At 46.4% G+C, this 25273-nt stretch overlaps 1 pseudogene; it reads right to left on the bottom strand.

The window, feature by feature from the left end:
* Nucleotides 1-1019: 1019 nt before the first annotated feature.
* LOC144123004 (uncharacterized) lies at nt 1020-19303 on the bottom strand (annotated as a pseudogene).
* Nucleotides 19304-25273: the final 5970 nt, after the last annotated feature.

Raw genomic sequence — 25273 nt, 5'->3', positions numbered from 1 at the left:
TATGTGCAGGCAAAAATTTCATACACAGGGTGTCGCAGATCTTAAAAAAACAGAGTGCTGTTCTGAATTGCAAGCAAGTTGAGCCTTGTAGCTAGGAGTTACAGCTATTTTTTTGCCTTTTAATAATTATAGCCCACATTGTAACTTTTTAAGTATCCTTGGAACAATCGGGTGAGAATGGAAAGGTTGTTAAGCACAATTAAATGGACCTAAGTGCTTCTGATGAGGTACCCAACCTTAGCAGCTTTTTCGGCCTAATTCTGAACCCAGTGAGATTTAAATACGGGACAGGGAGGTGTCACGTATTTAAATTAATATTCTGCTTGTGCGCCCAAATTTGCCGCGATATTACAGAACTCTCATCTGATCCTTTACAGAAGCACCTCGTTCGAATCACTTTCATGGTACTACAACAACTTTCATATTCACACCATATCTTTTCATATACATGTATTCAAAAAATGAATGTTGACTAATTATGAAAAGGCGGAACAAAAAAAACGCATCAGTACTAACGTATTTACGTTAATTCTAACAATATTCACTTGATTTGAATATCCTACACCTTCTTAATCGATCCATTTTAGATATAATGCACAATATTCCTTTGTATCTGGCTGCAGCTCATCACATATCCGACGCACTATTAATATATATGAAACCAAGTGGTGAAAGAATAATTCTTTATCCAGAACAAATATCAGAAAAAATGTTTTGTTTCACACACCAAATTCATAACCTTTATTCACGTGCAACACACAGCAAAACACTGGCAAAAATACACGGAGAAAAAATATTTTCTCCAATGACGCCACAGAACACAATTAGCACTGAGGCCATTTTCAATCAGTGACAACTGGTGTGCATGTACGAAATAAAGTAAACATGCACTAATTAATTATTTTATAGGCATATATACGCAATAGTGTTTCATATAATTAAGTAAAAAGAGATATCTCATGAATATGCAGCCCTTCTATATACAGTCAGTAGGATTTTACCATAATTATAGTACACCATTAATAGGACACATCCAAAATACCTATTCCTGGCAAGTGCACAATTCGCATAAGCATAATGAACAGAAGGAGCATTCTGAGAAATAACAAAAATAAGAAATTATATCGATCTCGACACCTTTTTTAAAAAATATACCACAAAAAACAAGATGGCTGCTACAGGTAGTGAAAAAACTGACTAGCAAGTACGAACTAAGTAAGCAGTAATAAAGTTCTTACATTCTCCAGCAAGGCCAGAAATTTTTTTTTATAACACCCAGCAAACCATATATGTGGTGAATGAAGCTGGAAGCGGTTAAAGAAGTTGAGATAGAAATAAACATGACGCCCCAATAGTATTGCTTCAGGCCATGTCGCATACAGGTATATGCGCGTCATGCACTGAGCATTACTGTACAATCAACTGCAAACATTCTACCATAAGAAACTATTGTCTTGATCTGTTCAAACAGCATTCTGGGTAAGTATAAACCATATATAAGTATACCTGACAGTGAGAGCTTGCTGCTTGATAACAAAAGCATACAGCAAAAAAAAAAAAGAAGTAACTCTGCACTGTAATTCTTTTTTTTAAATGACACCACAAAACACGAAGACAACGGGCATTAAAATGTGACAACTGGGTACACAGAATCATGTCAGCACTTAAGTACATAAGATAGCCAATAAATGCTCAGCGCTTGTTCTTTGTTTTCTACCCTAAAGTCCCCGTTTTCCGCGCTGTATATTAAAAGAAATGCTTTAGTAATGCTACCGCCTAAAGTCTGACATTCAACAAATACCAGGTGTTTAAGGGAAAGTGATCACTAATTTTTAAAAATAAGTTTCTTGAGGTAAAGAAAGGAAATTTGCGGCAGAGTAATATGAGTGTTGGCGGACGTCAAAAAACAGGTGAATCATATTAACTACCTAAGTGATTAACTAAATTCTAATAGTTAACTTTTAACTCTTACCAATAGGCACCTGATTGCAAATACAGATTGGTAGCCTGTTGTTAGTAATAGCAATATCAGTTTCTAGAATTTCTAAAACGCCATTCACCTCGCCGCTGTGGCACGACAAAATTTGGCTATTTCCACTAGTTACGACCACTCGAGGGGTTGCTTTGCCTGCATACTTTTCGAAAGCACATGTATTTTAGAACGATATAGCCTTATAGCAAAATAAATCATTGTTTTTACTGCTTGAAACTGCAATCTAGACGAGGATAACACTTGTATAACGTACTGTACAGTAAGAACATGTTGGGAGATCTCTTTTAACTAAAGTCAATGTCTGCACCCCTTCAATACAATGCATGACAATATATGGCCACCCATAAGGCACGTCAGTTGGGCACCTTAGCAACGTAAAGCATGAAAGCACTGAAAGGGCCACCACTAAGGTATTCAAAATAAAGGAACAGAAACATCTAGCTGGGGCAGTCGAGATGTTTTCACTGCTGTCCATATTAATATGACAAATACATGGGCCTGAATGGGCTCTATGCACTTTCGCTCTATACACTATCAATACAATGATTTTCCATAATAAGAAGGCATAATTTCATTGAAAATGTTTGGTCTTCAAAATAACTAAATAATTCTAGTTTTTCATACTCATGGGGTCATATAAACGGGGGCATGAGAGTATGCCATTTAGCTCCTCCTGGAGATCATGCAAATTTGTTGCGACACAAGTGGTATCATGAATGAATGATAGCTATGCCTTTCTCATACATATTTAATAGAATTCCTACCATTTTGTTCATGCTTATACATGCTGGCCATCCAAAATAAAAAGTGAGGTGTAACAGCTCCAATTCCTGCAATAGATAAGCAGGTGCACACGATGACTCAGTCGCGTTCAATTAAGTTCGGAATAGAACAGATTTAATGCTCTGAGTTGCCAAACGAAATCAAAACACAGGGCTTATTAATGTCATATACACTAAGTGGGACCAGTGAATGCACCAGAGAAAAAAAAACATCCTGAAATATGTGGCGAAAATTCCCCAAAATTGCCATAAGTGACAATCTTAGAACAAATCAAAAGTAGTTTTTCATATTCCGAAGAACTGGAATCAGTCACTTCAAATATTCTTTTTATAATGTAATATCCATTTTCTGTCGGCTGAAACGCAGCGCAGTTTTTCTTCCCTGCCCGGTACATTTAACTATGAAAATTTGTTCCAAGAAAGGAAAACCTGAAATGCTCCTGCAGTTGAGGGACACTACCAAGTAGCGACTCCAGGCAGGCAACCTCTTCGGGAGAGAGGGAGGGCAGATTTTTTGGCACACCAAACATACATGCACCACTGACACGCCGGGCATTATGAGTATTTAAGTGGCCAAGAAAACCCAGGCACACATCTTTCGCATTTTCTGCATAGGGCATTGCTCTCAGCAGCAGGTTAAGCTCTTGTGAGAGTATCACTCGTTCGAAAATTTGTTTTGGAACACCTTTAGCCGCCTTAACAAGTTTTACAATCTGGCCATTGCCGCTGTCGAATGCAAAGGCTGAATGTGCCCAGAGAGGGCCAAAGTTACGTACTGCTTGCGCCATATGCAGGATTTGATGCATGTTGAACGTCATGCTGCGTTGTCCATAAAGGCCAGCAGTGCACTGAACAAATTTTCCCAGAAGTCGCTCTGAAATGAGAAGCCATACAGCGTGGATGAGAATGTAAAGTTACACGCTAGTACAACATCCATTTTTGTCATGTAAGACTGCCAGGGCTATGAAGCTGCGCGAATGACTAGAAATGCAATAATGAGACTGTACAACACAAATCGAGCATGTTTTGCTGCGTGTGTAAAGAGGACAGTTCACCTGATAAACTGCCTACCAAGAACCTGGAAATGAGATTAATACTATTTTGTCAGATGAGGGAACAAACGCGTGTTAATACAACCAAGACGAAATCAAGAGAAAGAAATGGGCCCAAGGCAAGATAACCGCAGGTCCTTAAGGGTAACGAAGTGGATTCCAAGAGAAGGCAAGCGTAGCAAGAAGTTTAGGTGGGCGGATGAGATTAGGAGGTTTGAAGGCATAAGGTGGGCGCAGCTGGCAAAGGACGGGGTTAATTGGAGAGACATGGAAGAGGCCTTTGCACTGCAGTGGGTGTAGTCAGGCTGATGATGATTATGACTATTTTGTCATAAAACCTGTACAGTGAAACCCGCCTGTAAGAGCACACCATAGTGCTGTTGAGACACCTGAAATCACATCCCTCCTTTCGACACTAAATTTTTTAAGGCTCTCACCATCCCTCATTTTTCTTCGTTTCAAGCTTTGAGGAAATGTCGCTTTATGAAGCAACCTTCAGCACCTCATCTGCTAGCATGCTTTCAAAGATGCACTCTTCAAAAATGTAAAAAAAATCTAAAAACCATGACAAAGGAGATAATAATATGAAAAAAATGCAACGAAAGTAAAAAATGGCAACCGCACACTGTTTCAGGTGAAGTGTTCTTTTCTTTTCTTTTTACTGCTTGTGCATACTGAAACAAGTTGTGGGATCTGAACTGTTACATGCAATTATTGCACCGAAATTTTAATTGTGGGGTTAAAGCATCCTGAAGTGGCAAATAAGCTATGAGACGTCATAACGTAGGACATCGGATTAATTTAGTCTCCTTAGGTTCTAATATGTGCTCATATTACACAGCAAATGGACACATTTAGCTTCTAATAAAGGGCAGTTGCCGTAGCTGGCAAAATGGTATATGAGATGGATGGTAGCATGCAGTCCATCTTATATGATTAGTCAAGAGAGCGGTTCAAAAACACAACCCAGGCAAGATATTAAAGTGCCAGCAAGCAAGCCACAGAAAATCAAAGCAGTGCAAACAAAATTACGACGACAGAGAAAGAGAAAAACACGTGCTGAAGTCAGCGCGTGTTTTTTTTCTTCCTCTTTCGTCAATGTTTCATTTTTGCTGCTTTGGTTTTCCGCAAGTTAACAGTTTATGATCTGTGTTACTGCCATACTTCTGGGCTAGGGATTGGCACAATGCTTTCACCTGCACGATGTGTTATCTCCAATGTGAGGCACCCGGTAGCAAAATGAATATTGCTTCTGAGAGCATCCCGAAGTGTCGAAAGTACCTCTCTGGGAGAATGTGACGACAGCAAGGAATGCAGTAAAATAGGAGCCGATTTCTCCGCTCATGAGCTCTCCATTAACACTTTTCCCGCAAGTTGCGGGGCGGGCGAGTGAAGTGGTGAGGCAGTCGTGCGCTTAGCAGTCGCTTGTCGAGCTCTTCAAATATGCTTGGGTGTCCTGCATTATAACGAAAGAAGCGTCTTTACCATTGAGTATGAATTCTTATGCAACAGACATGCTGAAAAAGACAATACATGATTTTCACAGTTGTGAATCTGAGAAACAACATATATAGGTGATACCCAACTACGCAAAGTAGAAAACTAAAGCAGAACATATTAAGCTGTCAAGCTGCATAACAAAACGTTCTTTGCAAACATAAGATGCTATGCCGCGGTTGAGTTTGGTCACACAGACTGTTGAAAAACATTTTCGTATCCCATCTCTTCCCGACAATGCCACCAATCACATGCTCATCGCTCATCATTTTAGCAGCATAATGTGCACATTTAACTGTGCAGGTAACCGTGTTTATTTTCTTTCTCTTACCATTCCTTATGGGATAAACAGCAAAACAGGGGGGGGGGGGGGGGGTCCTCTACAGTGATAAGGCGAGTTGAAGCACAAGAACCAAAATATTAATATTTTGCAAAGGTTAGCTTTATTTTACAATACAATGATTCATACTCTGCTGAAGAATAATGAATACTATATTGCAATATTTGCAATGGTTTGCGATGATGGACTTTCGGTTTTGTACTCGTACCAAAAACGTTTGTCATAAAGTGGCACAACACTGAAGTCTATAAATGATAGGTACACAGAAGCCCTCTTCCAAGCTTAATATATTCAATTTTCTAGTTTCTATTTCGAGCAATAAAATTTAAAAACACTACCATGCTTCACTTGCACTTGCCGCTGTGTACACTTACCAATGTAGTAAGGCTCATGGCTTTTCGAAGAATCCAGCCAGTAGTCCGTGCGCTGCCTGGTGATACCCAGAAGAACACGGTGCATGTATTCAACTGTGTAGCATCACACAAGATCAAGGTGAGGCATGTTTGCCAATGGTGATGGCCGCTTGAGTCCGTTCACTGAAATGTTTTTCAATGCCCGCTTCAAGTCTCTACGGACACAGGCGTTGGTCCTTTTTGTACAAGGGGCAGAACCGAGGTATAGCTATCTGCCTAGAGTAAGTATTATTAGAAGAAAAGAAATGAAGAAAATAGCTATTGTAAAAGCTTTGAATAAAGGAAAACATGGCTATTCTATATTATGCAACGTAAGATGAAAGGGGACAAAAGGAGACGGGTTGCAGTAAACCATATTTTATTTTCATGCACAAGGCTTAAGAAAGGAAGAAAAAGCATTTTAAAGTATTTTACTGTAAACATATCCCTTTGCACCCCAACTTACTCCTACGAGGAAATGCAAAGTTATATTTAAGGTGGGTGTTAAATTTTTAGCTGAAGGAAATATTAAAAACTCAATGTAACCTTTTAAAACTAGCGGTCTGTCAGCACTTCAATAATTTTTTCAACACTGTGTTTAGCACATGGCAGCCTAATTTGCTCATGCGTCATAAAACATACAGGCAAACCCACCTGCACATACAACAATTATGACAGAGGTTTACTGATGTTGGAGGTGGGATTCAGCATACATGCATGTTATAAGAATAAAATGGACAGGACACTGAGTAGCTTATAAATCCTGGATGTGAACCAATATCCAGAAGTAGCGCAATAATGAAAAAAAAAACATCTTAACCTCTAGCAATGAAACAGACGAGGGCAAGTAATACATGTGGGCCAGGAAAGACAAGAGAAAAGGCATTCTAGAAAGTGATTACACACAAAAAATACATCTGATCACCCAGTCAAAAGAAGCACAAATTTTAACACTGAAGTAAAATGCAAATGTTGAGATTGTTGGCTGTAGCCAATTTTTTTTGCCGTAGCCAAGGTGCAGACCTTAGCTGTGGAGCCCATGTGCTTCTCCTTGTTCTACATTCGTAATCTTGCAATTGGTGGACCAACTATTCTTACAATGCTCGCCATAGTTTGGCCGTTTAAAAGCCAGCAATCAGCTTTCTCTTCTATGCCCGTGCTATCTGTTAATGCATTATATTTTGCAGAATTTGGCATACCTTCTATGCTCGTTCCACATGAAAGGCACCACGGGCAGCCGAAAAATCCCTTAAACTGGACATGGTTGCCCACAGATGCCTTGGCAGGGGCATCGATGCAGAAGCATTTAGCATAGACTCAGGTGTAGGTCGAAGTCGAGCCATGCTCCCAAACAAGTTGTCCGACTTGTCCTAACACGTCAACAAACTTGCCCAGGAACTACAGGATGTCTAGATGCTTGTGCCCGAACCACAATCCAGCTAGAACCGTGTTTTGATATCTTTTCGGCGAAGGCAGCTCATTCACTGTCATTTGAATAGGCCACACTGATGCATTTGATGACTTGAAAAAGTGATTCCATCAGTGTTCACAGTGACCGTAATATCAGACAAGTTGAGCGCACGTTTATGATGCAAAGATCGGTGAATGATGCCGCTGGTTATATCATGGATCACTTGACGACCTCCATGTGCTTGTTGCCTCAGCTGGCAAAGATTTTCATACAGGGTATCCTTAAGTTTAGTAATCAGTCCAGAAAATAGCTTCTTTAGATCAAGAATGACAGAAGAGTTGCCTGCAATTTTCACCACTTATATTTTGGAACTGACATGGCATAGATCACAGAACATGTGTAATCTCTCTGTCATGGGATTGAGCAATGATGTGCATGTCTGGCAAAAGTAGTGGTAATTAATCACAGACGCAGATTTTGGCAATCACACCTTTCGCAGCAGGTATTTTGATGTGGGCAGACCACATCTCTCAACCCAAACAGCGCGCGACGAGCTTCAAGAGGTCGTCTGCCTCAGACCAGGGCAAGCCATGAGCCACAATGAAAGACATAATCAGAACTATTGCCACAGCTACTGTCGTCTTCAAGTCAGGGTATTTCAGCCGAAGTCCTCAATACAATTCTCCAGAAGCTCTGAATGATCAGACTGCGGCACAGCTGTTTTTTTCATGGCGCAGATCATCATACGCTCCCTCGTCTTCTTCCCCGTCACTGAGGAGGTCCTCTTCACCATCACTAATGTTGCATCTGTCTTCGCTGTCGGTTCGGATATCTGCTCCGCTCTCCACTTCTGCCTTACTGTCGCTCTCCCCTCCGACTCACTGTCGTTTTCCCCAGCGTTGGTGATTTCTCTACTACTGCTCACCAAGGAGCTTTCATGTTCTTCAGCAAGGCTCTACGTACGTCCGCAAGGATCTCCGGATCCACCGCCGCTACGCCGCCGCACCCGTTCTGGTCTGCGCGTTAAATTCGTGAATGCAGTCGTGGCCCTACGATGACCCCGCTCGGCCTGAAAGGTATGACGCGATAGCTACTGACTTAATGCCGATATATGCAGAATTGGTCTTCCTGTACTTAACACTCGTAGATCCCTGGGAGTCCTCTCTCAGGGGAGTCCTCTCTCTCTCTCTCTCTCTCTCTCACACACACACACACACACACACACACACACACACACACACACACACACACACACACACACACACACACACACACACACACACACACACACACACACACACACACACACACACACACACACACACACACACACACACACACACACACACACACACACACACACACACACACACACACACACACACACACACACACACACACACACACACACACACACACACACACACACACACACGTAGCCGCCGCAGTGGCTGAGCGGTTGGTTACGGCGCTCGGCTGCTCGCCCGAAAGACGCGGTTTCGATCCCGGCCGCGGAGGTCGAATTTCGATGTAGGCGAAATTCTAGAGTCCCGTGTACTGTGCGATGTCAGTGCACGTGAAAGAACCCCAGGTGGTCGAAATTTCTGGAGCCCTTTACTACGGCTTCCCTCATAGCCTGAGTCGCTTTGGGACGTTAAACCCCCATAAACCAAAAATCAAAACACACACACACGCACACGCACACACACACACGATCGCGCGCGCGGAATTTCGCTTAACGGGGCAAGTAAGGCTTGCGCTTTGAAATAATGAAGTGAATAATATATCTATACACCGCGTCCTACATTAGATGCAACGTTGTCATAGCTAGCGAAAAACAATGAAGTTTTGTCTGCAGCAATATTACATGAAACATTTGAAACGAGGTCGATAAAGCACGCCCTTCTTTCAAGAAAAGCTCCAAATCTTTAAGTGCCTTTCTTTTTTGTCTATGTCGTTTTTGCAGTTACATTCATTTTGCTGTCTCAGGAACAGTGTTCACGCACGTTTTCGGAAGAAAACATCGAGCATAGCGACCTCGGAGAGCTGTCCTGCTAACATTTTTGGAATATTCGTATTTGAAGACGTCAAAACACGTCAAGGAAATTATAATGAATGCCTACACCGGTGCAAGGGTCCGTTTTCGAAGAAATCTGTAAGGAAGATCCTGAAATGTGAATGAGGGCTGAGACCATTGTTACAGACTGGCGTCAACCAAGAGAATACCTCGCAATGCTCGCCCAGTTTTCCCGTGACAACAAACGCGTTACATAACTGGATGTTCCAATAGCATAGAAAGCACGTTCAACGAGAATATACAGCGTTTTCAAGTTAGACAAGGGATTTCCGGCCACTCCTGTTAAAATTTGCATAAAAATAACTAGTACGGGTAGTTCATTTCTGCCTAATGCTATATTCAGCTATATTGAGTTGCAGTCTCCAAATGAAAATTGCCGTAAAAAAAAAGTGGAGCGCACGAACATATCGCGTGGTGGATTTGAACCTACGCATCCCAAGTTCTCTGTTGCTCTCTCCAATGTTGTTTTTGGACGATCATTCCAGTGAAGTTTTTTTTTTTATTGCTTGAAAGTAAAGCAGCACTGAGAGGCTTCTAGCCTTATTTGACCAGGCCGCATCATGCGATCTTGTCATACATAGAACAAGCGCGAAGTAACACGCCTTTTTAATACGTCACTTGGCATGATCGTGGTACTTGACCACCAAACTAAAACACCTGTCTGGCAGCCCATCGCTATGGTTCTTGCACTGAGAGACAACTGGGAAAAATAAGCTGGAACAAGAAATAACGCATTTTCGGCGGAGTTCAGGTACGCCTGCAAGTGTTTGCAAGCCCAAGAGAGAAACAGCCTTACAAATATCCTGACTGGCCTGCTGCAGTGGCGAACAAGCGGTATTGATCCCTGTCGTGCACAAATGGTAGATGACCAACAGAATCGCGAACACATCAGATGTCACACTCCACTCGGCTGATCTGGTTGCCAAGGTTGAGGGTTGACACGCAGGTGTCTTCTCGTCCAACATTCTCGGTCAAAAATTTTGAATATTGGCATATTGTGAGTAACTGTTATGAAAATATTCTTGCGATGCGTAGCAAAACCACTTTTTGAATGTTTTTACATTGCTCGAAACGAGGATTTAAGACTGCCATAAAAACCAATGGTAAACGCTTTTGATCGCAGCAAAAACGTTCATAGCACTACAATGGATGCCTGCCGACGGGAGACCAGCGTATTTTTTTATTGCTATAAAGACAACTTACAACATATGAACAAATTTACTTCATAAACTCTTTCCCGTTGAAAAATGTTTTTGCCCAAAATTGTTGGGTAAAGTTCTTTTTTCCGCTTATGAAAAATAAGGCGGTCTGTAGCGAAAGCTGTAAGTACAAAGCAATACGAAGCATATTCATTTCTGGAAGTATCCCAAGAAAAAAAGGATGTTGGTACTCACAAATAGGATATTGCAGGCCAGGCTACTAAACTACATGGCAGCTCTCACAAAGCATCACATGTAGCTTTTCGCTTGCTCAGACTACGAAGGCGCCAGCTCGAGCGTGCATGCTTTCTCGTCGCGCTGCTTGTGTGGCTAGGCGCCGCCGTGCCAGAAACAGGCCAGACCCGTCAAGCCGAGGCTACAGCATAGTAATGTATCGCGAAATGCCTGGGCGAGTGATGTGGAGACGAGGAGGGGATGGGCTCATAATTTTTTCTTGAACTTTTGTTGTCACAAGAATCCAGAGGGAGAGTGAATGAGTGGCGCATGGCGTAGCTGGGCTATGGGCTCCGTGCGCTGGTATGGTGGCGCCAGCAGCGACCACATCGCCAGCGCCGCCTCGTGGCACTCGCGGCGTTAGCCGGACGCTCAGTCACGGCCGGTCTCTCGATCGAGGGGAGAGCGCGCGCTCTCCTCGAGACTAGCCGTGGTGGCGCTGCGCCTTCATCCATGCCGGTGCGTTAGCGTTAGCCCGGCCGCATAGCAAACGCGCACTAACGGCGATGCCATTCTAAGTCAACGCCTGCTTCTCTGCTGATTTAAAGGCATTGAAAGCCTTGACGCCACCGCTGCTACATTTAGTTCAAATTGCTTTCAGGTTAAGCTGATCACCGATTCCGAGGAGCCATGATTGTGTTGCAGTCCCGACGACACTGCAATATTTGGCAGCGCAGTTGACATTATTGAGATTAATTAAGTACCTTTAAAGTTTGAGAAAAGTATCTGATTGACTCAGATAGTGGAATCAGCTATGTAATTTACATCCACTGTGACATCCACAATGTGAATGGTCGGCTAGAATTGCGAAAAACACATTTACTACACATATCAGATTATAATGCTCTACATCCTGCAGGATTGTCACTGCTTTACTTTGTGTATTCTCTTCAGAGAAGCATAGCTCTAAGCATACAAAAATACGATGGGTTTCTTGCTAAGTATCTTCCACAGTTAGAGGACTTTCATTTCAGGGGTTTCGTGAAGGCACCAATTACATGAATTATTTTGGTCGTATTTTTCTTTTGGCAAATACATAACTCTAGAAAGGCAGCCGTGGTGGCTGAGTGGTTATGGTGGTCAGCTGCTGACCCAAATGACTCGGGTTAGATCCTGGTTGCGGCGGTCGCATTTCGATGAAGGCATAATTCTAGAGGCCCGCGTACTGCGCAATGTCAGTGCACGTTAAAGAACCCCAAGTGGTTGAAATTATCTGGAACCTCCTACTATTGCGCCTCTTATAGTCTGAGTTGCATTGGGATGATAAACTTCATTAAAATCGAAATATTAATTCCAGAAATTAAGGGTTTAGCGATGTTGTGAAATCCAAGAAATATATGTAGGGAAATTTGAACCACTCTATATTTTTCTTTTCACTCGTCCAGAACAGGATTTGAGATCTTAGAAATGCAACAAATATGGATACAAAATTTTATACCACTGTAGGAAATAAAATGATTCAAATAAATACACAAATCCTCAGGTGAAACAATGTGAAAAACGGCATAAGTATACTCAGAAGTACGACGTCGCTCCCACAGCATACACACAAGCAGGAAAAAAAACTAGAAACAAAATTGGCACGCTGAACCACAGATGAGTGTAACAAACGCAGACTCAAACTTCAGATGCTAGCTCCAAGAACTTCACTGTAGACCATTTCCTGTGACTGACTGAGTGCATTCCTTCCCTCTACATAAAGACATAAAGCAACTCCTACCAATGATGGCACGTTCGAAACACCCTAGTGAGTGTCAACCCTTTCTCAGTCCACACTCAATTTAATTCCACAGTGCACTCATTTCCAGCAGACCCTCTGTGCGTGAGCGAGCATGGACGATGTTCAAGGAAAGCGTTAAAATATTGTTACGGGGAAAAACTATTTACATTTATTTACAAGTGTTGGGGGTTAGAATAAAGAGTTCCTTGCAGGGAGCACCAACACGAACAGGGAGCCGCATTCACCTCCTCTTCTTCGTTCGTCCTTTCACGCGAGAGGCCACTTCGTCTTCCACTGCCACTGCGTCGTAACATGACTCCCAGCGGCACGAGCGCCGTCTCGGCGCTAGGCCGGTGGTCGAGAAGCGACGTGGTAGCGCTTGAGGCGCATGACGTGAACAATATCAGTAGGTGGTCTACTTGATGAGGATACAGGCGTATGAGGAGCAACTTCATACGTGACGTCGGTGACCTGACGCACCACACGATAAGGGCCATGGTAGGGGGACAAAAGTTTCTCAGAGAGACCGACGCGGCGGGAAGGGGATCACAGAAGAACGAGCGACCCCGGTTCTTAGGTGACGTGGCGATGGCGATTGTCGTACAGAGACTTCTGTGCTTGGGGGGAGGCTTGGAGCCGGCAACGGGCGACTTGGCGAGCGTCTGCAGCTTGAACAATGGCGTCAGGGGCGTAGGCGGTGACAGGACGGTCAGCGGATGGGACAAGTGTCTCCAAAGGCAGGACGGCGTGTCTCCCATATAAGAGATAGAACGGAGATTAACCAGTTGTGTCATGCCGAAAGGTGTTGTAAGCGAACGTCATATATGGCAAGGCGAAATCCCAGCCTTTGTGGTCGGGAGAGACGTACATAGACAACGTGTCTTTTAATGTCCGGTTCAAACGCTCGGTTAGCCCGTTGGTCGGCGGGTGGTATGCTGTGGCAATCTTGTACTTGGTTGAACATGAGCGCAGGATGTCGTAAACAACTCAAGACATGAAATAGCGTCCGCGGTCCGTGAGTAATTGACGAGGGGCACCATGTTGCAGAATAAGATTGTGCAAAAGGAAGTCAGCGACATCGGTCGCGCAGCTCGTAGGCAATGCACGGGTGATAGCGTACCGAGTGGCATAGTCGGTGGCTACTGCGACCCACCTATTTCCGGATTCCGAGGTCGGGAATGGTCCAAGGAGGTCGAGCCCTACACTGCGGAACGGCTCCACGGGCACGACTATAGGGTGCAGAAGACCAGGAGGTGGTGCCGAAGGCTTCTTCCTGCGTTGACAGAGGTCGCAAGTGGTGACGTATCGCTGGACTCTACGATATAAGCCAGGCCAAAAGAAGCGGCGCCGTATCCAGTCGTAGGTTCTTGCCACACCAAGGTGTCCAGCTGTAGGCAGGTCATGGAGTTCTGCGATGACAGAAGGGCGCAGCTGCTGGGGAATGACTAGAAGGTGGGAGGGCTCGTCAGGACGGAACTTGCGGCGATAGAGGATGCCATTTTTGGTATCCAAGAGCTGCATGGAGCGTTTCGAGCTTCCAGAGCTGAGGCCCTCGATGATGGTTTGCAACTATGGCTCCTTGCGCTGCTCCTCGGCGATGTTGTGCAGATCAGAAATGCCAAAAACAGGGAAGGGATATCGTCAGTGTCACTGAGATCAGGTGGCTGGGCAGGGTACCGAGACAAGCAGTCAGCGTCTTGATGAAGACGCCCAGACTTGCACACAACAGTGTACGAATACTCCTGAAGGCGTAGCGCCCAGCGGCCAAGACGCCCGGAGGGGTTTTTCAGCGAGGACAGCCAGCAAAGGGCACGGCGGTTTCTGACAACAGAAAAAGCACGCCCAAACAAGTATGGCAGGAATTTAGCTACAGCCCAAACCGGGGCGAGGCACTTCCGTTCGGTAATCGAGCAATTTCGCTCGGCAGGTGAAAGCAGGCGGCTAGCATACGCAACGACGCGGTCTGGACCCCGGGAGCGTTGTGCGAGCACTGCTCCGATCCCGTAGCCACAGGCGTCTGTGCGGAGTTCAGTAGGGGCCGCGGGATCACAATGTGCCAGAATCGTTGATGACGTCAGCAGGCGGACAAGCGTGGAAAACGCATTTTGTAGATCAGGGCCCCAGGTAAACTAGGTGTCGGTCTTCAGTAGGTCAGTGAGGGGACGAGCGATAAGGGCAAAATCTTGAATAAAACGGCCAAAGTAGGAACAAAGACCAAGAAATCTGCGCACGTCCTTCTGGGACTGTGGACGAGGAAAGTGTTGCACCGCTTCAATTTTAGCGGAATCAGCTCGACAAGATGTCCAAGAATGGTGAGTTGCCGGCGGCCGAATCGGCATTTGGACGAGTTTAGCTGTAGCCCAGCCGTACAAAATACAGTCAGTATACTGCTGAGATGTTCAAGGTGCCAGGCAAAGGTGGGCGAGAAGACAACATCGTCGAGGTAGCACATACACGTAGTCCACTTAAATCCGCGAAGGAGCGATTCCATCATCCTTTCGAAGGCAGCTGGTGCATTACAAACTCCGAACGCCACGACTTTGAACTGGTATAAACCGTCAGGTGTGACAAAAGCTATTTTTTCGCGGTCCTGCTCATCAGCGGCGATTTTCCAATAACCGGAACGAAGATCAATGGAAGCAAAGTATTGAGATCCCTGGAGGAAGTTGAGAGCGTCATTGATCCTTGGGAGTGGGTATACGTCTCTTCTTGTGATGCGGTTCAGGTGGCGGTAATCAACGCAGAAACGCCAACTACCGTCTTTCTTTTTAACAAAGACGACGGGAGAGGCCCAAGGACTGGAGGATGGTTCGATGATGTCCTTAGCGAGCATCTTCTCGACTTCCTTTTGTATCACCTGGCGTTCGGAACTGGACACCCTGTAAGGCCGGCGGTGCAGAGGAGCGGCGTCACCGGTATTGATACGATGCTGCACAATAGTCGTACGCGCTAAAGGGCGGTCATTGAAATCAAATATGTGCCGAAAGGATGCCAGTAAATGGGTAAGCGCCTGTGCTTGGTCTGCGGAGAGATCGGAAGCGATCATATTGGAATAATGGTCAGGTCTCGAAAAAGCTGTGAAATGGCAGTCCGAAGAGGGCGATACACAGTTTGTGACTGCGGAGATCACGTACTCGTCGGTCGGGGACAGCGTGGCGAGGCATATGCCTTGAGGAAGCGTCTGGATGTGCGTACTGAAGTTGAGAACAGGTAGACGTGCGGTGTTTGCCAATACTGTGACAACTGTGTGTGCAAGGGCTGCATTCTTTGTGACTGGAAAATCACGGTCAGGAGAGATGACATACTGGCCGCTGAGAAGAGGTGAACAGATTTAAAAACAAAACGTAAGTAGCGGCTGCAGGTGGTAAGCGGGTGAACTCTGCAGTACAGAGACGGTGCACAACTGGGGCAGGTGGTTCTAAGAGGAACGGTAGGTCCAACTCAACAACACTTGTAGCACAGTCAATAAGGGCAGCGTGCTGACTAAGGAAATCAAGGCCGAGTATGATTTCATGAGGGCAGTGGTTGAGAACGGTAAAGAGCACGGTGGATCACAGGCGGACAAGCTAGTTTTCCGCCTGTGATCATCCGTAGGGGCTAGGACAGGCAGCGCGTGGTCGTTGCGGCGAGCGGGACTGGCGGCGCTGTGGGGATGGTGAGCGGCTGAAGCGGGCGGCGAGACGTCGGCGGTGGAGCTTGATCCAAGGATCGCGAGAAAGAGCTTGAGTGGGCAGCGTCGGGGCGACAAGGGGGAGTCGAGGAATGGGTCCGCTGGGAGGAGTACCATCGACTACGGCAATGACGGGCGATGTGGCCTACACGGGAACAATTGAAACATATGGGCCTGTCGTCAGGCGTACGCCACTCGGAGGGATTGCGTGGTAGGACAGGATAAAGAGGAGGGACTTCGGGTACTTGGCGGGGGGGGGGGGGGTGATGAATAGCGGCGACTGAGTTGAAATCCATGTTATCAATTTCCTGTCGCACGACGACTTGAATAAGAGGAAGGATCAATGGCTGGTCGGCTACAGGAGTTGCTAAGGGAGCCGGACCAATTGCTTCAGGCTCACGGCGCACAATACGGGTCACGTTCTCAGGTGAGGTCGGCTGGTTCCGAGAACAAAGATCTTGGCAGGAGGAAGACGCAGCCGTTTGGGCAGGCGTGCGATATGCCGGGTGATCCGTCGGCTTTTGGCGTCCTCGAAGCGGCGGCATTATTTTATAATCGGCGATTTTGTCGCAGTTTTTGTAGATAAGCAGATTGAAGGCGTCATCTGCGATGCCCTTGAGCACATGTCCTACTTTGTCAGCCTCCCTCATCTTTGCATCCACTGTGCAGCACAGAGACAACACATATTGAATATAACAGACGTAGATCTCCGTGGATGACTGGGCGCGACTGGCAAGATATCTTTTAGCGGCAAGCTGCCGGCCGTGTGGTTTGCCGAAAAGGTCGATAAGCTTCTGCTTACAGTCAGCCCAACTTGTCAGTGTCTCAGGGTTGGTATCATACCACTTGAACGCCGTGCCCTTAAGATAAAAAAAACTATGTTCGCAAGCATAAAAGTTTGATCCAAGCGGTTGTTAGTGCTGCACCGTTCATACCTGCGAAGCCAAGTCTCGACGTCGGCGTCATCGTCGCCAGAGAAGGGTCCAGGATCACGAGGGTGAGTGAGGACGACGGAGGACACCAATGCTGCCGAATCTTGGGGCGATGCTTACGTCATTATCAGCCGTGCTAGGTATCGTCCGCTACGTAGTTCCGTCTTGCCGCACCTCCACCAAGGATGTTACGGGGAAATACTATTTACATTTAATTACAAGTGTTGGAGGTTAGAATAAAGAGTTTCTAGCAGGGAGCACCAACACGAACTTGTTGTTGTTGTTGACCTCACACACGAACAGGGAGCTGCATTAACCTCCTCTTCGTTCGCCCTTTAACGCGAGAGGGCACTTCGTCTTCCACTGCCACTTCGTCGTAACAATATATTCGGTACCTTGGCTGCAGTGTTTTTATAGCTGTTGTGACATTTCTAGACAGAGCAGAAGGTCGAGCACTCATAATTATCCAAGTTTCTTTTCGCTTCCGAACGAAACACCTCACCACCTGCCTCGCTGACTGCAAACTGAACCAGAGAGCTGTGTCGGCTGCGTCCGCCTTTCGCCACCGCTGTTAACCAGGTGGCGCCACTCACGCGCCAAACTGCAGCGCACGGAGCCTATAGGAAAAACAAGTGGGAGAAGGTGAGTGCATAAAATCCTAAAGAAAAAGTTGCACTTCGTGCGGTGGTACTAGCGTTCTTCCAGGGGAAGGGCTCGGCCGGAAGAAAGGGAATGAGATGAGGCTCGAAAGAGAGAGAGGGGGGGCGCAGTGAGTGAAAGGGGCCTTGAATTCTCGAAAAACGCGTCAGGGGCAGTTGAGAAAGCAATAAGGGGCAAGCAAATGTCGATGCGAAGGCATCGGTGCCTGAGGAAGCTACACTTTATCTCACAAGTCGTTTGCAGCACTGGAAAAGGTATATCTCTCTCGTCCGGTTACGGCCGACAAAGGCAACAGATAGTTCCTCAAATATTCTATGAGTTTTGTGACCATTTTCCAAGCAATTGTCGCACAAAATGAAAGGACAGTTGAGGATGTGCTTTGAAATGACAGTGATCGTTTCAATCACTGCTTGAATTAGCAGAGAAGCCCCCATGGCCACATCATAGCAGAGGTCTGCTACGAGGTGGTGCGCAGCCATTCGCAAACATGTCTTCCGCCGAGTCAGCGAGTCTCCAAGGCGCAACGTCTGGATACTGGTGCTCACTCCTTTCTAGAGATGAATCCATTAGTCGTGGGGTGAGAGGCGCGGAGGAACCCGTTTTCCACGCCGTTCTGACTGCCTCAGATCTCCACAGCCTTCACAGCGCGACAAAGGACTTGTGAGATCGATTATATATTTTTGGGTGATAAATTCACAGCCCAAATAAGGAACCAGGAATCCTGAAAACTCGGCTTGGGTTATGTCTCCCCTGAGGTGTACCGTCAGCCGGGAGGCTGTTTCAGGCAATTTCGAAACAAGGCTCACTTTTCCGACAAAAGCTGAAATGGCTTTTGTCCTCGTATTGCTAAGCACGTGCTTGTTAAAACACTCTACGACAGAGCTAGCGCCTATAGCCACAACTGCATTGGAACTCACCTTGCTGTAATGAAACTGTTTATAACGAGATTATGGGCATAGCGAGAGGCAACCATTCCTCCTGGAACCTCCAATAGAAGGCAACATATTTGATATCTTGTTTCTACTAAGTAAAATTCTCCTACAATGGTATATACCGAACTCCAATGAACTCCTTTTGCCATTTCATGACAAGTATGGCAATTTGTGACCGAGCCCAACACCTCCGTACCTGTGCGATGTTCAAAATGAAAAAAAAAGTGCGGCGTTCACTGGGCATAATTCGATCGGTCGAGCACGGCACAAAACACATGGAAAACGTAAACCACCTCAAGCGAGGCCAGCATGGAGGGCATGGTTTGACGGTAGCACACCCTTCTTCACCGAAAATTTCATGCACGCCCTTTGACGATGCCACGCCGCCGGTGCGCACGGCCTCCTGCGCCATGCTACACTTCGACATTGTTGCCAAGGTCATAAACAGTTCCCCGTTTCCGAACCCGCTCGCTGCACACGACCCACTACGAGCGCGCTGCGCTCACTGTTTACGTTATCAAGCAATTTAGCACCCGTTTTCATAACCTGGAGTCATGATTAAAACTGTTTAGCATTGGGCTTGGTGTGCATGATTATATCGAGGTCCCGCTGGCTTCACAAGGTAAAGCGAAAAAAAGGAAAGCGCAAAGTAATTCCCGTGGACCGTTGACGAATGAAGCACGGTCATCTCCAAAACCTTCGTTCTTGTGCATGCATCCTCCACACCAAAATCCTGGCTTCCGGACATCTGATAAGGCCTGCGCACTTGGGAGATATGTGGCAAAGATAACCAAAGCGGGCACTCGCGACAAGATTGTAGTGGCGCGCCCTCTTTTACAACGGCCTATATCGGGTTTGGTAGCTATAAAACGGAGCTGAATATCCTGAATAGGTACCTCCCTGTTCTCTTCGACCTATCTCCTCCACGATGTGCTTTTTAGGCACTCAACCCCCTGCGGGCCGCGGATACAACGGGTGCGTGTTGGTAAGGCGGACATATTCTGTTGTGTACCACCGGCACAGTGATAGCAGCTATGTGCGCGCGTTTCCGGCTCCCTCAGCGCAAATTTGTGGTGCAACAACACGTTGCCCTGCATACACACAATGACAGGTAAACACCTCCCGTTTGCAGGCGACCGTTGCTACCAAATGAGAGTACAGCTGGAATGAAAAAAAAATAGCTGTTCGAGGAAATGGTTAGGCCATTTAGACTTCATTACAAAGAGGTTGAACTGTACCGTTAGTCCTGCCCGTTAGTCCGTTAGTCCTACAGTAAAGTTGGTGTGGGGTGTTACGTTTGGAGGCGCCAACATGCCAAGAATATTCAGGCCACTGAGAAGCATCAATCGACAGAGACTTCAAAGGGCCGTCGACGTGGTTGCAGCGCCACGAGTGCAGGTGGTGGCGTCTATAAGGAACCTCCCCCCCCTCCCCCTGCTGTTTACGGGGTGAAACGGCCCTCCGCTGTCTGAGAACGGCTTTGGTGAACCTGTCTTTTGTTCTCAACGCCGGACCCGCCCGGGACATGTTTCTCCCGGAGGGGACGACGGGGGAGCCGGCGAGCGGCGGGACTGCAAATGAGCCGTGGCAAATGCGGCCGGGTTTGACTAGGCCAACGTCGCCGGAATCCTCGTGCTTCAAAAACAACTTCGTCTTAGACTGTGCTTTTCCTTATACGTGGAACCTTCTGCAAACTGCAGTGGCCACCTTTAGTTCCCACGCTCCACATGAAACCTTCTGCAAACTGCGGTGGCAACCTTTAGTTTCCACGCTACCGCTGTGAAGTGCAGGTGACTGACCTTCGACCCTGCCATGGGACCCCCTTCGTGCTATTCATCAGTGCTGCCTGGAGAGCGCGGACCATAACTTGCCAGAAGTGGCAAGAGTGTGTTGTTGGGGCCGTCCTGGAAGGCGGACCCTAAAGACTGGACACGTGATCGACGTCACAGTGATTGGACGCATTTTTAATGAACTAAATTCCCCAACTAAGGACCTGGGGACAGGGGACCCTATTTATGCAGCGATCTGGCGTGTGATCACCAGCTCCCGATTCACTCTTTCAATCTATGTATAAAAGTAAATAAACCCTTCAGTCTCTTCTTCACCTCGAAGACCCTCTCACCTCTTCGTCACCCCCACTACAGCAGTCTCCCGATCCGGAACCCGGGGACACCGACCTTGGCGAGAGACGGCACAGGCGAAACAGGGGCCCGCATCTAACAACTGGTGGCAGCGGTGGGATAGAAGCGTAATCCCCCAACACCGGTTTCCTGCTACGGGATAGAAGCCCCGCACTTAACAGGGGCCACTCCGGCAAGCGCAAGGCGTTTGCGGTGCTTCGAAGAAAAAGGACGCTCCCGAACATTCCCGAAGGCGCACGCGGCTATAAGGGCAACCCAGCAGAGGATCCAGGACCTCCTCCCCCCGCAACCTTTGCGAAACGGGGTGCGGGCGGACAGGTGTTAGAGAGTTCCAGCCTTGTCGAGAAGACACGGGGAGGAAGACGTAGCTTAGCATGTGCTGCGACGACTCTCCTCTCTCTCAGTGCCCTCTCCCACTTCTGGAAATATGCAAGTACGTTATTTAAGAGCGTCTTGCACCTTGTTACGCGGTTCTAGATCAGGCTTCGCGCAGCGATGTAGATAGGCCTCCGCTTTAGTCAAGCCGTGCAGAGAGAGCTTGGAGCTCGAGCGTCACTTTTGTGACAGCTTTGGCAGCTGTTTGCGTAGCCCCTGTTCTTCTCTGTGCATTTGTTCCTGTACAGTATTCTTTAGGCGTTATAAATGTCCAGGGCAGAATACATGAGACGATTCGATTTGGAACAGGTTCGCTTCCTGGGGGGCCGCCGCGCGCAGCCGCACACGATTAGCCGCTTGTTGCCACCGCCGGCGTGTCATCTCGCTGAGGCGGGACCACGGTGTTTGTACATGTCACATGAGCTGTCAATCAAGTAAAAGCAAATCGGTCAGCCGGCCGTCTGCGGAACCGAGACGCTGGCGTTCGCTTCAATGTAAACATGGTGGTTCTTCCGTTTGGCTCCTTGGTGTGCGCGCTGTTGAGTGATCGTTATCGGCGCCTGATAATCCTTTTATGCGGCATTTCATTCTTTGGAAGGGATAAGCATGCTGGCGATCCGCCTAACAGCTGGACCAACTAGGGCTGCGATGACGAGAGAGAAATAAGATTTTCGCGAGGGGACGTTAGCAGGAAGACACTGGGTCTGCTTGGCTTGAGCGTGCTGGGGGCCGGCTTATGCCTGTGATACGGGCAGAAAATGATGAAGAAGGTGCTGTCGAGATGTGCCTGCGTCCTTCCGAGTGTCGCCACCCGTACGTGCTTAGTAAAGAAGGGATAAGAAAGCGCTGGCATCGAGCTCTGTATCATCATAAACGCATCGTATTGGCGCGCGTTATAGACTTTCTTCTTTAAGAACTTTCGCTGTTTCGCCGCGGTAATAGCAGAAGAGTCCACAGTGTTCCACTTATCGGTGGCCTCTTGCCAGCGCTGCGCCTTGTCGGTTAACTGGGTCAGTCAAAATGAAACGTTTACTATGTGGTGCTGCTTTTCACTGAGCCATACTCCCTTTCTTTGTGATGTTAACCATGAGAAATGCTAGGTACCCTGCGTCTACGTATTTGTAAATGAGCTCCCGTTTTTTTGCAGCAAAATTTACCTGGATCAGTTGCGTTAAATTCGTCCCAGGAGTGGGCAAAAAGGGATGCTGCACGTTTGTAGCTAAAAATACTAATTTGGATTAGCATATGGATAAGTTTTACTCGCGAGCTGATAAAGACATATATCATCATACAAAGTAGTAGGGAATGTTTGGTTTTTTTTATGGGTTTAAAGTCCCAAAGCGACTCAGGCTATGAGGGACATCTTAGTGGAGGGCTTCGGATAATTTTGACCACCTGGGGTTCTTTAATATGCACTGACATTGCAAATTATACGAGTCTTTATCATTTCGCCTCCATCGAAATGCGACTGCCGTGGTCAAGATCGAACCCGCGTCTTTCGGGTCAGCAGCCGAGCACCATAAGCACTGTGCCACCACGGCAGCTGAGCAGCGAAGTGGCAGCCAGTCAGTCATCCGTAGAGGACAGCGAGGTGCGATTCGTGAATGTGACGAGAACTGTAATGGCGCGCTACTTCGGGTGCTGTCTCCTTCTCGTTAGTGCTCTTTTTTCATTAGGTGGAATGTAAATATTCTGCCATGTTCATATCAAAATTTATTCAACGCATGTCCTCGTTCCGCTTCTGTTTACGAGCACCGCTTTTTTCTGCAGTGCTTATTGATCAACTAATCCAACTTCAACTACAATGCTCTATGAGCTCAACTAGCAGCTCAAACTGGCGCAGTGAGTTGTGCAGACCAAAAACGGCAACCTCTGCACGCTGGGACTGTCAGCGGATCACACCAAAACGGTAGCAGTAAAACTTCTGCACTATAATATACTTCCCGCGCGAGTTCAAAAAGTAGTAGCTCCCTCTCGGGAACGCAAAAAAAAGCTCGTGTGATCGCCGATTCGCTGCGGTCTCCCTCGCGTCCTCCCACAAGGTTCGCCCCACCCATGTATACGTCAAAATGATGTAGCGGCGGAGTGAACCGGTTCAAAGCGAACTGTTTCATTTATTCGGCCCCGGTTGCTTTGCTCGTCCGTATGCCACCGTCCGTCCGTCCATCGTCTGGCTGTATGCTACGAGTGCAACGCAAAATAAACGAGCATCTCGAAAGAAGCGAGGTGTGAAGAAGGAAGACCTATCATCTTTACTGTTGAATACAGTATGCGCTCTTTCATTTATTTATTTATAATAAGGGTCCATGTGGGGCATTGCAAGTCAAACTTGAGGGAAGAGAAAATTTGTTTGACTTGTCAGAATTTCGTCCTAACCCAAGTGCCCCAAAAAGATATGCAAGCACGCCAGTTGCTTATATATATATATATATATATATATATATATATATATATATATATATATATATATCATATGAAATCAACAATTAAAACAGCCTTTCAAGGAGAGGATAATGGCAAATAGAGCATATATTGCACTATGCATAATGTTAGCTAAGGACTGAGAGCATGAAACACCCTCATATATCGCACATGCAAATGGAATTGGTCTGGTTTTCTTTTCCACCGCCTCTTTTTTCTCGCTGTATCCCACAGCGGCCGCTATTTCTGTTTCTGAGCATGTATTATCTGATTTTTGCTTTCCACTATGCTCCGACACCTTCGAAGGTGTCCAACATGGTAGCCGGACCTCTCTTATCTCAATAAAGGCCGAGTTTGGGCGAGCTGGTTTACCATGCTGAACGTAAAAGCGCAAAAAACAAGGACGTAGAATAAGACACACAACACGAGCACTCACTTCCAACTAATCTTTATTACATGCAAGAAACAGATTTTTTATACTCTCGATAATGCCTGCAAGGCATTACCACAGAGTAGTGAAAGATGAGTCATCGAGAGTCACACTTGAATGATAAAAGATAGGACATCTCTTTTTGTGAGAGCATAATTGACGGAGCACTTACACAATCATCCCCAGCTCGCGCTATCTCCAACGCCTCAACAATTTCGCGCGTAATTTGACATTTGTTCCCGTACAGGACTTTGCACTTGTGAAAAAGAGGACGACAGCCCTCTTTTTCTTCTTTTCCTTTGCTTTTGCATTTTAGGCAATGAATGCTCATGTGCCCCCCTTTTTTACTGTTCACAACATAGTCATGCTCACCCAATCGCTCATTTATGCATCTTCCCGTTTGGCCTATATAATATTTACTACAGAATAATGGCACTTTGTAGACAACACCTCTCGTGCCTCTCGCGAACGGCTTTTGATGCCTGATCGTGCAATCAGTTTTTCCTGGGCTTTCTGATGTGCTAAGCTTGTATAGTGAACTCAGCTTATTAGGGGCAGAGAACAACACGCCAACGTTTACCCTGTTGTCAATTTTTTTAAGACTGTGCGAAAGCTTCTGTTTATAAGGAATGGCTGCAAATTTCTAATCGACTTTTGTCGTTTCCGGCTCTTCCTGAGACATGACTTCTCCTTTTTTCTTTTTGATAGGTCCTTCCGCCCCAGAAACCAGCACGTGCAACGGATAACCCACATCTTGCAACTTGTTGGCCTGCAGGAAAAGGATTTCTTCAGTTGCATGTTCGCATGACATTTTTATACAGTTGACAAACCCTAAACGAGCTATGTTTCTTTTTATGAGCTTTGATTGCGCGGAACTGAAAGGTAAGGGCATTTTTCCATCCCGGGGATGATAAATCCAGCAAGTGTGGTCTTTTAAAAAAGTTAACTTGATGTCGAGAAAGCGTAAGCTACCGTTCTCAGGAAGTTGATGCGGGACGACAAGTGGACATAAGCT

Source organism: Amblyomma americanum, chromosome 1 (genome assembly GCF_052857255.1).
Source record: "Amblyomma americanum isolate KBUSLIRL-KWMA chromosome 1, ASM5285725v1, whole genome shotgun sequence".
Classification (NCBI taxonomy): domain Eukaryota; kingdom Metazoa; phylum Arthropoda; class Arachnida; order Ixodida; family Ixodidae; genus Amblyomma; species Amblyomma americanum.
The sequence above is the reverse complement of the archived record's forward strand: the minus strand, read 5'-3'. Positions and strand labels throughout refer to the sequence as shown.